The sequence below is a fragment of the Engystomops pustulosus genome, chromosome 8 (assembly GCF_040894005.1).
Source record: "Engystomops pustulosus chromosome 8, aEngPut4.maternal, whole genome shotgun sequence".
NCBI lineage: Eukaryota > Metazoa > Chordata > Amphibia > Anura > Leptodactylidae > Engystomops > Engystomops pustulosus.
Window position 1 is genome coordinate 15,884,171 of NC_092418.1, and position 15,964 is coordinate 15,900,134.

The 15,964-nt window shown below is 45.2% G+C and overlaps 1 protein-coding gene across 6 annotated transcripts in view; it reads left to right on the plus strand.

The window, feature by feature from the left end:
* The window catches only part of RAI1 (retinoic acid induced 1), a 112,682-nt gene that overhangs the window by 39,988 nt on the left and 56,730 nt on the right, over window positions 1–15,964 (plus strand). For 2 of the 6 annotated variants that reach the window (XM_072119860.1, XM_072119854.1), the window contains exon 2: window positions 14,205–14,405. The exons of 1 other annotated variant lie outside the window; for it this stretch is intronic. The gene's annotated coding sequence lies outside the window, so the exon portion shown is untranslated. Of the gene's footprint in view, window positions 1–12,072; window positions 12,162–14,204; window positions 14,406–15,964 lie in introns of all 6 variants that reach the window. 3 more of the 6 variants (XM_072119855.1, XM_072119856.1, XM_072119857.1) reach the window with 3 other exon arrangements.

Consider the following 15,964-nt stretch of genomic DNA (forward strand, 5'->3'; position numbering starts at 1 on the left):
CACATGACATGTGTGGGAGGATGCGTTCCCTTTAAAATCAACCTTCAACCCTGCTCATTTGTGTCTGGGAAAGCTGGGTGACAGCCATGCGAGCGTAGTCACATCTGATACTTAGGGGTTGTCACTTTTTCTGTAAATGGGAGGTGAACATTTGATTACTGCGATCTTATTGGTGGAATCTGACAGTAAGTGTTCAGTTGCTCTACAGCTCCTCCACAGGGGAGATAAGGTATTACACACTTGATATCGGGATGATCTATGCACATGCCGGGTCCTTCAGAGCATGAGGAGTCCCCTCATATATCACTGAAAGAATCTGGCAGTAAGTGTACAGTTTCCCACAGCTCCTCCAGAGGCGAAATTAGGTATTACACATTTCTTATTGAAATCTGGATGATCTACCTGTAATACATGGACATGCGAGGTCCTCCAGAGTAAGAGGAGGCCTTTGTAGTTACTCTATGCCCCTGGATCGGTGAGGGAATCTGGCAGAAAGTGTACGGTTTCTCTACAGCTCCTCCAGAGGCGAAATTAGGTATTACACACTTCTTATTGAAATTGGGATGTTTACCATGCGTATGGCTGCTTACAACATGTTTATCTGTGAAGATAATTGGGAAAAAAAACCCTCAAAAACAAATGCGTTTTAAAAACGCACTGAAAACGCATGCTTAAAAACGGACCAAAAAACGCCATGTGGGGCATCACCCTCGGAGTGTAAAACAAATTATCGGTATCGGTGCAGGTGTATCCGGTGTTCAACTTAAAGGATACCGTTATCCGGTGCGGACATAATAATAATTCCTTTATTTATATAGCGCCAACATATTCCGCAGCGCTGCACACAGCTTGCCAAAGCAGTCCATGTAGACTGCAACCGGTGTTATGTATTGTGAGGGTGCGTTCACACGTCGCAGTAACGTACGCTTTTTCAAACGCAAGAGATTTGCCTGATTACATTACATTGTTAACACAACGTTAACAAATCATGTGTAAATGCAATGTTAACAGCCATGTAATCAGACAAATCTCCTCTTTTAGCTGTTCTGAAGCTTTTGAAAACGCATGCATTACTGCAACGTGTGAACACACCCTGAAAGATCATACCGCTGTGCATGTTGTTAGTAGCAGCAGGACTGTGATATATGGATTGATATACCAGGATTGTGCAGGGGGATTGTCCTCACTGCAGCCAGTGTTGGGTATTGTCCCTGGAAAGCTGTGTAATTGTTAGTAGCAGCAGGACTGTGATATATGAATTCCAGTATTGTAACTTATCCAAGTGCATCAGGGGTTTGTCCTCACACTGCTGCGCTTTGTGCTCTCTGCCGCCAGTGCTATGTATTGCCCCTGGTGAGATGTGTAATCAGACCTTTGTGGATGTTGTTAGTAGCAGTAGGACTGTGATATATGGATTTATATTATAGGATTGTAGCTTTGGCGAGGGGGTGTCCTCACACTGCTGTTATTTTAGCTCTGTGTAGTGAACATTCACACAACTCCTCTGCTATGAGGAAAGCTGCACAGCAGTCACCATGGAGGAGAGATGCTGTGGAAAAGATCAATTCAGATAGAAAAGAACACAGCAGTGTGAGGACATTTTCTCTTCAATGCTCTGAGTAAAAGCTGTAGAAGGCATTTGATAAATAAGAGAGCAATGGCAGGGAGCATGGAACAATTCAGTGCAGAGAGCTAAGAGCACAGCAGTGTGAGGACATAACCCCAGTGTTCTCCCATTGCTCTAGTTTTAGTTCTCTGTTTCAAACTCTTCCACGTTCTCTCTTCATTGCTCTGAGTAAAAGCTGTAGAAGGCATTTGATAAATAATAGAGCAATGGCAGGGAGCATGGAACAATTCAGTGCAGGGAGCTAGGTGCACAGCAGTGTGAGGAAATGTATATTTAGAAATGTAAATACATTTTGCGCAGTCTTGCAGCCACTAAGAGGAATGATTAAAATTGGGTGGATGTGATACATTGTAACGCATCCTCCGCTGTGAGAAGTGTTCGGATGTAAGGAAGAGTGACGGCTATGTAATGCCTGTAGCTTTGTTTGCATTGCATGAGCACCGTTATGGGGTCCCTGCTTCCCCACCACATATTGTAGATGAGTCGGGGCCACGCGGCTGCCCAGGATGCGCCTCTGCCGGCCTTCTGGAGTGCGGCGGCTCTGTCATCGTGAGTCATGTGCAAGAAGGGACAAGGCTACATCTGTTGTGCAGACAGATCTGGCACACTGCGCCCCCCCCCCCCTCCCCGCTACTACCACCCAGCCAATAGAAACCAATCTTGTGTCCCGCGTGTCATCACGGGTCTCCAGGAGGGGGCACTCCGCCATAGCGTACCTGCCCCCCCACCCCTATTATTTCACCATTAGTCGCCTGGCGTTGGATGCACATCACTCTGCAGAATCTTCTGCTCAGTAAGTGAGATCCTCCGAGAATTTCCCCTGAGAGTCATGAAGCCAGAATGTAATAGGGACGGCAGACAGAGCGGTACCGCGCCGTAATAAGGCACTTACCGGGGCGCACGTCGTGTCACATCACAGGGTCCATCATCAGATCCTTCTTCCTGACGCCTACACTTACCCGCTAAAAGCTTTTCCTGCAAAATAAATGTCCCCTTTAAGTGAGCTTTCCTTTTTAGGCTATTTTAAAGGGGATGTCCACTACTGAACACAATTCTACTGATTATATAGGAAAAGAACTGGCATGTTACATCCTGTATTATACCCCAGAGCTGCACTCACTATTCTGCAGCTGGTGCAGTCACTGTGTACATACATGACATTACTTATCCTGTACTGATCCTGAGTTACATCCTGTATTATACTCCAGAGCTGCACTCACTATTCTGCTGCTGGTGCAGTCACTGTGTACATACATGACATTACTTATCCTGTACTGATCCTGAGTTACATCCTGTATTATACTCCAGAGCTGCACTCACTATTCTGCTGCTGGTGCAGTCACTGTGTACATACATGACATTACTTATCCTGTACTGATCCTGAGTTACATCCTGTATTATACTCCAGAGCTGCACTCACTATTCTGCTGCTGGTGCAGTCACTGTGTACATACATGACATTACTTATCCTGTACTGATCCTGAGTTACATCCTGTATTATACCCCAGAGCTGCACTCACTATTCTGCTGCTGGTGCAGTCACTGTGTACATACATGACATTACTTATCCTGTACTGATCCTGAGTTACATCCTGTATTATACTCCAGAGCTGCACTCACTATTCTGCTGCTGGTGCAGTCACTGTGTACATACATGACATTACTTATCCAGTACTGATCCTGAGTTACATCCTGTATTATACTCCAGAGCTGCACTCACTATTCTGCTGCTGGTGCAGTCACCGTGTACATACATGACATTACTTATCCTGTACTGATCCTGAGTTACATCCTGTATTATACTCCAGAGCTGCACTCACTATTCTGCAGCTGGTGCAGTCACTGTGTACATACATGACATTACTTATCCTGTACTGATCCTGAGTTACATCCTGTATTATACCCAGAGCTGCACTCACTATTCTGCTGGTGGTGCAGTCACTGTGTACATACATGACATTACTTATCCTGTACTGATCCTGAGTTACATCCTGTATTATACCCCAGAGCTGCACTCACTATTCTGCTGCTGGTGCTGTCACTGTGTACATACATGACATTACTTATCCTGTACTGATCCTGAGTTACATCCTGTATTATATTCCAGAGCTGCACTCCTTATTCTGCTGCTGGTGCAGTCACTGTGTACATACATGACATTACTTATCCTGTACTGATCCTGAGTTACATCCTGTATTATACTCCAGAGCTGCACTCACTATTCTGCTGCTGGTGCAGTCACTCTGTGCATACATGACATTACTTATCCTGTACTGATCCTGAGTTACATCCTGTATTATACCGCAGAGCTGCACTCACTATTCTGCTGCTGGTGCAGTCACTGTGTACATACATGACATTACTTATCCTGTACTGATCCTGAGTTACATCCTGTATTATACCCCAGAGCAGCACTCACTATTCTGCTGCTGGTGCAGTCACTGTGTACATACATGACATTACTTATCCTGTACTGACCCTGAGTTACATCCTGTATTATACTCCAGAGCTGCACTCACTATTCTGCTGCTGGTGCAGTCACTGTGTACATACATGACATTACTTATCCTGTACTGATCCGGAGTTACATCCTGTATTATACTCCAGAGCTGCACTCACTATTCTGCTGCTGGTGCAGTCACTGTGTACATACATGACATTACTTATCCTGTACTGATCCTGAGATAAATCCTGTATTATACTCCAGAGCTGCACTCACTATTCTGCTGCTGGTGCAGTCACTGTGTACATACATGACATTACTTATCCTGTACTGATCCTGAGTTATATCCTGTATTATACTCCAGAGCTGCACTCACTATTCTGCTGCTGGTGCAGTCACTGTATACATACATGACATTACTTATCCTGTACTGATCCTGAGTTACATCCTGTATTATACTCCAGAGCTGCACTCACTATTCTGCTGCTGGTGCAGTCACTGTGTACATACATGACATTACTTATCCTGCACTGATCCTGAGTTACATCCTGTATTATCCTCCAGAGCTGCACTCACTATTCTGCTGCTGGTGCAGTCACTGTGTACATACATGACATTACTTACCCTGTACTGATCCTGAGTTATATCCTGTATTATACTCCAGAGCTGCACTCACTATTCTGCTGCTGGTGCAGTCACTGTGTACATACATGACATTACTTATCCTGTACTGATCCTGAGTTACATCCTGTATTATACTCCAGAGCTGCACTCACTATTCTGCTGCTGGTGCAGTCACTGTGTACATACATGACATTACTTATCCTGTACTGATCCTGAGTTACATCCTGTATTATACTCCAGAGCTGCACTCACTATTCTGCAGCTGGTGCAGTCACTGTGTACATACATGACATTACTTATCCTGTACTGATCCTGAGTTACATCCTGTATTATACCCAGAGCTGCACTCACTATTCTGCTGGTGGTGCAGTCACTGTGTACATACATGACATTACTTATCCTGTACTGATCCTGAGTTACATCCTGTATTATACCCCAGAGCTGCACTCACTATTCTGCTGCTGGTGCTGTCACTGTGTACATACATGACATTACTTATCCTGTACTGATCCTGAGTTACATCCTGTATTATATTCCAGAGCTGCACTCCTTATTCTGCTGCTGGTGCAGTCACTGTGTACATACATGACATTACTTATCCTGTACTGATCCGGAGTTACATCCTGTATTATACTCCAGAGCTGCACTCACTATTCTGCTGCTGGTGCAGTCACTGTGTACATACATGACATTACTTATCCTGTACTGATCCGGAGTTACATCCTGTATTATACTCCAGAGCTGCACTCACTATTCTGCTGCTGGTGCAGTCACTGTGTACATACATGACATTACTTATCCTGTACTGATCCTGAGATAAATCCTGTATTATACTCCAGAGCTGCACTCACTATTCTGCTGCTGGTGCAGTCACTGTGTACATACATGACATTACTTATCCTGTACTGATCCTGAGTTATATCCTGTATTATACTCCAGAGCTGCACTCACTATTCTGCTGCTGGTGCAGTCACTGTATACATACATGACATTACTTATCCTGTACTGATCCTGAGTTACATCCTGTATTATACTCCAGAGCTGCACTCACTATTCTGCTGCTGGTGCAGTCACTGTGTACATACATGACATTACTTATCCTGCACTGATCCTGAGTTACATCCTGTATTATCCTCCAGAGCTGCACTCACTATTCTGCTGCTGGTGCAGTCACTGTGTACATACATGACATTACTTACCCTGTACTGATCCTGAGTTATATCCTGTATTATACTCCAGAGCTGCACTCACTATTCTGCTGCTGGTGCAGTCACTGTGTACATACATGACATTACTTATCCTGTACTGATCCTGAGTTACATCCTGTATTATACTCCAGAGCTGCACTCACTATTCTGCTGCTGGTGCAGTCACTGTGTACATACATGACATTACTTATCCTGTACTGATCCTGAGTTACATCCTGTATTATACCCCAGAGCTGCACTCACTATTCTGCTGCTGGTGCAGTCACTGTGTACATACATGACATTACTTATCCTGTACTGATCCTCAGTTACATCCTATATTATACCCCAGAGCTGCACTCACTATTCTGCTGCTGGTGCAGTCACTGTGTACATACATGATATTACTTATCCTGTACTGATCCTGAGTTACATCCTGTATTATACTCCAGAGCTGCACTCACTATTCTGCTGCTGGTGCAGTCACTGTGTACATACATGACATTACTTATCCTGTACTGATCCGGAGTTACATCCTGTATTATACTCCAGAGCTGCACTCACTATTCTGCTGCTGGTGCAGTCACTGTGTACATACATGACATTACTTATCCTGTACTGATCCGGAGTTACATCCTGTATTATACTCCAGAGCTGCACTCACTATTCTGCTGCTGGTGCAGTCACTGTGTACATACATGACATTACTTATCCTGTACTGATCCTGAGATAAATCCTGTATTATACTCCAGAGCTGCACTCACTATTCTGCTGCTGGTGCAGTCACTGTGTACATACATGACATTACTTATCCTGTACTGATCCTGAGTTATATCCTGTATTATACTCCAGAGCTGCACTCACTATTCTGCTGCTGGTGCAGTCACTGTATACATACATGACATTACTTATCCTGTACTGATCCTGAGTTACATCCTGTATTATACTCCAGAGCTGCACTCACTATTCTGCTGCTGGTGCAGTCACTGTGTACATACATGACATTACTTATCCTGCACTGATCCTGAGTTACATCCTGTATTATCCTCCAGAGCTGCACTCACTATTCTGCTGCTGGTGCAGTCACTGTGTACATACATGACATTACTTACCCTGTACTGATCCTGAGTTATATCCTGTATTATACTCCAGAGCTGCACTCACTATTCTGCTGCTGGTGCAGTCACTGTGTACATACATGACATTACTTATCCTGTACTGATCCTGAGTTACATCCTGTATTATACTCCAGAGCTGCACTCACTATTCTGCTGCTGGTGCAGTCACTGTGTACATACATGACATTACTTATCCTGTACTGATCCTGAGTTACATCCTGTATTATACCCCAGAGCTGCACTCACTATTCTGCTGCTGGTGCAGTCACTGTGTACATACATGACATTACTTATCCTGTACTGATCCTCAGTTACATCCTATATTATACCCCAGAGCTGCACTCACTATTCTGCTGCTGGTGCAGTCACTGTGTACATACATGATATTACTTATCCTGTACTGATCCTGAGTTACATCCTGTATTATACTCCAGAGCTGCACTCACTATTCTGCTGCTGGTGCAGTCACTGTGTACATACATGACATTACTTATTCTGTGAACCCCATTTTAAAAAATGAATTCATTTCATGTTTTCTTTCTACAATAGACCTTAACCCTTGATGATACCTGGGATGTATTGTGCCCTCGGGTGTGTGCTTCTTCCTCAGATTCGGTGAAATCGCTGTATATTTCCGCCATACTGCTCTTGGCCGCGTCGCCACTTTAATTCGCTGCTGAGAGCCGCAGCTACATTGGGTACATGATCTCGGCTGCCTGTCTAATGATGTGTAGTCTCTAACTGTCCTTGAATCCACCGGCTCACACTGTGCTATTGAAGTAACGCAGCGGCTCTAGAACACGCTGGTATAAAGGGGATTCATTATAGCGGAATATATGTATGAGGAGGGGGCGACGGGTCCCCGAGTTTCATCACAGACAATGCTGTATCGGAGACATATGGTTCTTACATAGGTAGTGAAATATCACCTAAATCGCACTGTTTCATCCTGAGCCTCCTGGTTCACGAATAGAATTACAGACTGACTGTGAAGACTGACACTTGTATTTCTGCAGAACTGAAAGATTAATAGAATGCATACATGGATTTTTGTGGTATCTAGATCAGATAGGTGACCTTGGATACGACACTGATCTGTGTGCTGTATACTGCGTATACTGAGCGCATGCTAGGGGAATAGTCACTCAATGAAGGGTTAAAACCACTAAAAGGGGAGTGAACGGGGGGCTAAACATATAGATTTACTGTCTTGTACTTGACAAAGTGGTGCCTGTCCCCTATAGAGAGCAGCTCTGGGGTGTCCAAGGGCACGGACAGTAAGTAGCTCCAGACTGTATTGATGGCTGTCTGCACCGCAGAGACAGATATCCACGGATACAGCACACTGTATACAGGCAGCATATGGGAAACCATCTGCAGGAATTACCAGGTAGACATGCAGCCAGAGATCTATGTTGTCCCTAAGGAGATACAGTGTATGTATATATATATATATATATATATATATATATATATATATATATATATATATATATATATATATACACACGGCCACTTTATTAGGTACACCTGTCCAACTGCTCGTTAACACTTAATTTCTAATCAGCCAATCACATGGCGGTGATTGATGCCAGAGGTCAGAGGAGAATGGGCAGACTGGTTCGAGCTGATAGAAAGGCAACAGTGACTCAAATCGCCACCCGTTACAACCAAGGTAGGCAGAAGAGCATCTCTGAACGCACAGTAGGTCGAACTTTGAGGCAGATGGGCTACAGCAGCAGAAGACCACACCAGGTGCCACTCCTTTCAGCTAAGAACAGGAAACTGAGGCTACAATTTGCACAATCTCATCGAAATTGGACAGTAGAAGATTGGAAAAACGTTGCCTGTCTGATGAGTCTCGATTTCTGCTGCGACATTCGGATGGTAGGGTCAGAATTTGGTACAACAACATGAAAGCATGGATCCATCCTGCCTTGTATCAGCGGCTCAGGCTGGTGGTGGTGGTGTCATGGATCCATCCTGCCTTGTATCAGCGGGTCAGGCTGGTGGTGGTGGTGTCATGGATCCATCCTGCCTTGTATCAGCGGCTCAGGCTGGTGGTGGTGGTGTCATGGATCCATCCTGCCTTGTATCAGCGGGTCAGGCTGGTGGTGGTGGTGTCATGGATCCATCCTGCCTTGTATCAGCGGCTCAGGCTGGTGCTGGTGGTGTCATGGATCCATCCTGCCTTGTATCAGCGGCTCAGGCTGGTGGTGGTGGTGTCATGGATCCATCCTGCCTTGTATCAGCGGCTCAGGCTGGTGGTGGTGGGGTCATGGATCCATCCTGCCTTGTATCAGCGGCTCAGGCTGGTGCTGGTGGTGTCATGGATCCATCCTGCCTTGTATCAGCGGGTCAGGCTGCTGGTGGTGGTGTCATGGATCCATCCTGCCTTGTATCAGCGGGTCAGGCTGGTGGTGGTGGTGTCATGGACCCATCCTGCCTTGTATCAGCGGCTCAGGCTGGTGGTGGTGGTGTCATGGATCCATCCTGCCTTGTATCAGCGGGTCAGGCTGGTGGTGGTGGTGTCATGGATCCATCCTGCCTTGTATCAGCGGGTCAGGCTGCTGGTGGTGGTGTCATGGATCCATCCTGCCTTGTATCAGCGGGTCAGGCTGGTGGTGCTGGTGTCATGGATCCATCCTGCCTTGTATCAGCGGGTCAGGCTGGTGGTGGTGGTGTCATGGATCCATCCTGCCTTGTATCAGCGGGTCAGGCTGGTGGTGGTGGTGTCATGGTGTCTTTGGGCCCCTTGGTACAACGCCACAGCCTATCTGAGTATTGTTGCTGACCATGTCCATCCCTTTATGAGCACAATGTACCCTGTAACATCTGATGGCTACTTTCAGCAGGATAATGCGCCAGGTCATAAAGCTGGAAGCATCTCAGACTGGTTTCTTGAACATGACAATGAGGTCACTGGACACAAATGGCCTCCACAGTCACCAGATCTCAATCCAATAGAGCATCTTTGGGATGTGGTGGAACGGGAGATTCGCATCATGGATGTGCAGCCGACAAATCTGCGGCAACTGTGTGATGCCATCATGTCACTATGGACCAAAATCTCTGAGGAGCTTCCAGCACCTTGTTGTATCTATGCCACGAAGAATTGAGGCAGTTCTGAAGGCAAAAGGGGGTCCAACCCGTTACTAGCATGGTGTACCTAATAAAGTGGCCGGTGAGTGTGTGTGTGTATGTATATGTATATGTATGTGTGTATATATATATATATATATATATATATATATATATATATATCTCTATCAGTTTTGTATGTTGTTAGTAGCTGCAGGACTGTTATATATGGATTTATATTCCTGGATTGTAAAACTAGGGGTGTCTCCTCGCACTGCTGTACAGGCGGTCCCCTACTTACAGACGACCCCTAGTTACAAATGGACCTCTGGATTTTGGTAATTTATTGTACTTTAGTCCTAGGCTACAATAATCAGCTGTAACAGTTATCACAGGCGTCTGTAATGAAGCTTTAGTGCTAATCCTGGTTCTTATAACAACCCAACATTTTAAAAAAAAATGGTGACAGAGACCCAAAAAATTCTGGCTGGGGCTACTATTATAAAGTATACAGTTCCGACTTACATACAAATTCAACTTAAGAACAAACCTACAGACCCTGTCTTGTATGTAACTGCCTGTATTCTGTGATCTCTTTGGCTTGTGTTATGTATTGCCTCTGCAGAGATGTGTAATAAGACCTTTGTCTAAGTTGGTAGTAGCAGCAGGACTGTGATATATTGATTTATATTCCATGATTGTAATTTCTCCAAATGCACTTTGCGTGTGTGCTCACTGCTGTGCTCTGTGCTCCCTGCAGAGCTATTATATAAGCTGCTAGTAGCATCAGAACTGTGAGCAATGGATTAATATTCCAACATTGTAGCTGGAGGTGTGTCCTCACACTGCTGTTTCCTATGCTCTCCGCAGTGATCCGCTCCAAAGCCCCTCCCCTCTACTCTAAATGAAACCTTTAGTATTGGACCAGAATCCTGTCCCAGCTTTTCTTTAGAGTGGCTGGGCTGTGGAGCAGTTCAGTGTTACGGAGCACAGTTAGTGATAGGAGCTTCTTGATGTACACTAGGGGCATGTCCTCACACTGCTGTGCTCTGGGATCTACACCTTGAGCTGTTCCACAGCTCCTCCCCTTTGTTCTGAGTAAACCCAGGCTTCTGATTGGATCATCGGTCACATAGAGTAGAGAGGAGGGGTTTTATATTCAGTGTATTGTTTATTCAAAGAATGTTGAGGTTTGCTTACAAAGTGTAAATAGATTGATACAAATGTGTAACAATCACAGGACCTGATCAGTGTGATCTCTCTAGAGAGGGGATATACCACTAGATGTTTGTGAGAAACAGAGGGGCCGCAATTACTGTATAGGCAGAGTATGCAAACATCTATGGAGAGAGGAGGGGTTTTAGAGCATTTCATGCAAAGAGCACAGCAGTGTGAGGACAGCTCAGTACAGAGCCTAGCCCGTCTTTTTGTCCCTCATATATCTTTATGTATAGATAGTGTTGGCCGTATACATTTAAAGGAAATCTACCACCAGGATGAAGGATTGTAAACCAAGCACATGCTGTTGTATGCCCCCTCTGACCGGATCTGCTCTTCTTTTAGCTTCTTAAAGGGCTTAACTTGCTGATCAGTGGGGGTCTAAGTGATGAGACCTCCCACGGAGCACGAAAACTAGGGGTCTGAAGGAGTCCCATGTACCTCTGTCGGACCCCTCAGTGCTCCTTCAATAATTATGAAGCTGAGCGTGGGGTTTGATGGAGGTACATGGGACCCCATCGGACTCCTCGTTTTCCTGATCTCCGCGGGTCTCATCAATGAGACCCCCACTGATCAGCAAGTTAGGCCCTATCCTGGGGATAGGGCCTAACTTCTATTTGTGGGAAAACCCCATTAAGACCTTCTTTTTCCCAAAAATTTTTTACATTATGCAAATAAGCTTGAGGGGCTCTAGGGTCCATTGACATCTATTGAGCATGGAGCCCCTCAGGCTCATTTGCATAATTTTTTTCTGTGTTTTTTTTTTTTAAACAGGGGCTGAAGAGCTAGAAGAAGAGCAGAACCTGAGAGAGAGGACACACAACAATATGTAAGTGTCGGGCTCATAATCCTTCATCCTGGTGGTAGATTTCCTTTAACAATTAAAGACCCCACACCATAGGAGGGCCTTGGATCTGTGCACTGTATACATCCATCCCCGGCTCTATGGACTGGACTGTATACTGTATACCCTGCTCTGTGTGCCATGGGGCGAGGGGCATGGAGCGGCACTAATTCTCAGATAGAAGTGAATTTCCCTTTAATCACAGCGCTCAGTTTTTAATGGGAAAGAGCTCGGGGCGATCACACGGGATCCTCTGATCTGGAGACGCTTTGGTGTCGCCTCTAATCAGAAAGAGTCGCACCTGGTGACAGAGCCGGGGACTGGCTGCCATTGTAATGAGTCATTTATCTGGGAGCTGTGCCCCACCCCCTTATGGAGACCCCCTTATGGAATCCCATAGGACACTATTATTATTATCCTGCTCCTTTAATGCCGGGTTTTATGGGATTGGGTCCTGGTTCCCCAATTCTCCGGGTCTCTGGGTTACCTTCTTGTCACACCCCTTTAAGGGGCTCTCAAGGGATCTTAAAGGCAATGTTATAGGGAGGATTGGAAATAAGACATTTACACTGGGCCTGAATCCCATAGAATGGAGCAAAATTCCAGTAATGATCCAATCCTAATGGTAACAATACTGGATTTGTGCTCCACTCTATGGGATTCTGGCACGATAACCCATTCTCAGGGTCTATATGTCACCCAGTTGTCACCCCTCTATTTGTCAGATTCCATATTTAGCACAGGAAAAGCACATTGCGCTATATAGTCTTAACCTGCCCACAAAAATACCAAAAATAGGGCACGTTCCAGTATATAAAAGATAAAAACATTATTCCATAAAAGACTCAAAAACTTTACCCAGCTGTCATCGAATGCAAATTTTTGCTTTAAAAGATTCAATTAAAACAACAATTTTGAATTGCATTTTATAAAGAAAATACTTTTAATGCCTTTTTTCACATGCGGCTGCGTTGAAAATCTTGCAAAAAATTCTAAAGATTTTTTTGTGAGTTTTCTGCAATTTTTTTTTATATATTTCAATTCTGACAATGGGGTAATGCAAATTTTACATTTTAATCCAATTTCGGTGGAAAATTGATGACTGGGTGATATACATGTCGAGAAAAAACTTGGGGGCCTTATTGGGGTACAAGGTCATTTAAAAAAAAAAAAAAAAAAAAACATAAAAATTGATTTAAAAAAAAGTGCTTCTGTCTTTCTGGGGCGATGCTAGTTTTTTTTTTGTTTTTTTTTAACAAAAATTGTCAATTTTGCTGATGTTGTTTTGTGGGGGGATGTAAATTTTTGAAAAGTGATTGATTTTTGATAATTGACGGGCAATGTCATTTTTTTTATACAAATTTTTGAGAAACAATTTTTCAGAATTTTGTGGTGGGGTGCTAATTTTTGCAGAAAAAAAAAATAGTAATTTTTAAGAAAAATGTAGATTTTTAATTTCAGGGTACATGGGTGAGATTTGGGTAGAGGAGTGTATCCCACCAGCCCCGGTGATATTTTGGGTATTGTCTGTCCCGGTCAGCTTCCTTCCACGCACCCTCCTTACGGGTGACCTTGGAAGAGTTAATGACTGATAGAATTTCGGATGTTTTATTGATGGAGCCGGGGAATAGAATCTGGATGAGAGCACGAGAAGTCGAGCCCGCGCCCCCCCCCCCCCCCCCATCCCTCCCCTCAATCTCCTTCTGCCTCCTGAGGATAGCCAGCAAAGAGCAGAGCTCTCCGTCTCTCCCTGACCCTTCTCGTTGGCATTTCGGTTCCTTGCTTTCTATTCCTGGCACAAACAAGCAGCCACACACTCATCCACACAAACACGGCACACGAGAGGGGCGAGGGAGGGGGGGCACACCACCTACTCCCCAAACAAAGGCTGCCGTGCCAGCAGCATCTCCGCACATCCAAGCCCCCGACCTGATGTCTCAATAGACACTGTCAATGACCCCCCCCCCCCAAACACCTCCTCCTTTCGCCCCAACCTCGCGCTCTCCTCCCCACTATGCTGTCTACTCTCACACCCCTCCTACTTCTGCCTCTACATTTTCAGGCTGGATGCTACAGCGGCCGTTCCTAATTACCTCTTATCCCCAGTGGTTTGTGAATAATCACCGCTGAGAAGCATTGAAGGGGCTGCTGCTGCTGAGGAGGAGGATGAAGAATATGAATTGTGCCATATTTCACGTCTAAGGACATAACCTGGTCACGGTGCCGCGGTGGAGGAGAGCAGCGAGCGGAGGAGACATCTCAGGTACCTTCCCCTAATCTTCTCTTATGTCTATTTCTACGCGTTTCAGGTTTTGGGGGTTCTTGGTAGTTGACTTTATAAACAATGCAGTCATGGACCAGGGGACCTCAGGTGGACATGAAGGTCCTCTTCTGTCTTCTCCTAGTGGTCCTGTAGGTGACACTCGGAAGTTCCCGCACTAGATGTCCTTGTTTGTTGACCAGGGGCAGTCGATTGGAAAGCGTCGCATGTCATTGCAATACTTGGATCTCCGTGCACGTTCTCCATCCTACGTGACGGTGATCTGCTGATCTGTATTGATTAGATTGTTAGCTCTTTAGATCGTTTTTGGACCAGCGATAATTGGCAACTATTAGTAGAAACAGAAGAATGCGGCTTTAACCCTTTCTATGTTTCGTGTGTAAAACCTAAACATGACACCAACTGGCTGAATCCCCGTGTTGGTAAGGAGCCTACCTTGACGTATTGATGTGAAGGAAATTGGGAGGGGGTTGGGGGCAGGTCACCCATTTATATCAGACCCCAATTTTAGATGTCGTATTCACTGCAGTGGTTCCCGGATCCGTCACTCGGGGATCAGGTGAAATAATGTACGTCACATCTGTACTCGCAACCTTGTCCTTAGCAAGTTATGGTGGGAGGGAGGGAAGAGTTAAAATTTTGCGAGCCATTAGACGATGGCATCCATCATCGGTCCTTGTCCATTAACTCTTCTGTGACCGGTGACAGGCGCAGGGGGTGTGTGGTCGATGATTAGGAAAGGGGCAGTGCTGCTGCCTATATGACTTGAGCACCTGCCTAAATCCCCCCCCCCCCATTTCCCCTTAGACAGTCCTCCCAGGGTGATGATATATAGGAGCCACTTAACGTGTCACCGGGACATGACATCATTCTGCCTGTGCTCTTCGGCGCGGTCACATGACCTTCGTTTTTTGGCCATAGCATATGGAACTTTTTGCAGTGCCCGTTTAATGGGCTCATGATCTATTACCCTGCTGATTGGTCATTATGACGGTATCGGGAGCTTAGAGTTGGAGCTCATCCTAATGCATTTCAATAGGTCTTGGTGCCCTGAAAAGCGTTGCCTCTAGTCCCATATTACATACAGTACATGTGCTGGTATTGGGAGCCTAGATATTAAGATATTGCTATTGCATTTCGATGGGACATCGTGACCTGAAACGCGTCACCTCAAGTCTTGTATAACCCATGACATGAGATGTCACCAGGAGCCGAGCTACGGGACTAATTCTTACTCATATTGATAGGTTATCGTGCCCTGAAACGTGTGAAACCTTCTGTCCTGTGTTACCTATATGTCAAGTGATGGTATCAGGAGCCTCGCTGTGGAAGTACTCATTATATAATGTCCTGTATTACCTATAGATCATATGATGGATTAGTAGACCAGATATTGAACTCATCACAATGGGGCATTGTGCCCTGAAACGTGCCGCCTCCAGTCCTATATTACCTATAGGACAGGCGATGGTTTCAGGATCTTTCCCTTGTGTCTTCATATTCTGCAGTGCATCGCCTCCAGTCCTATATTACCTATAGGA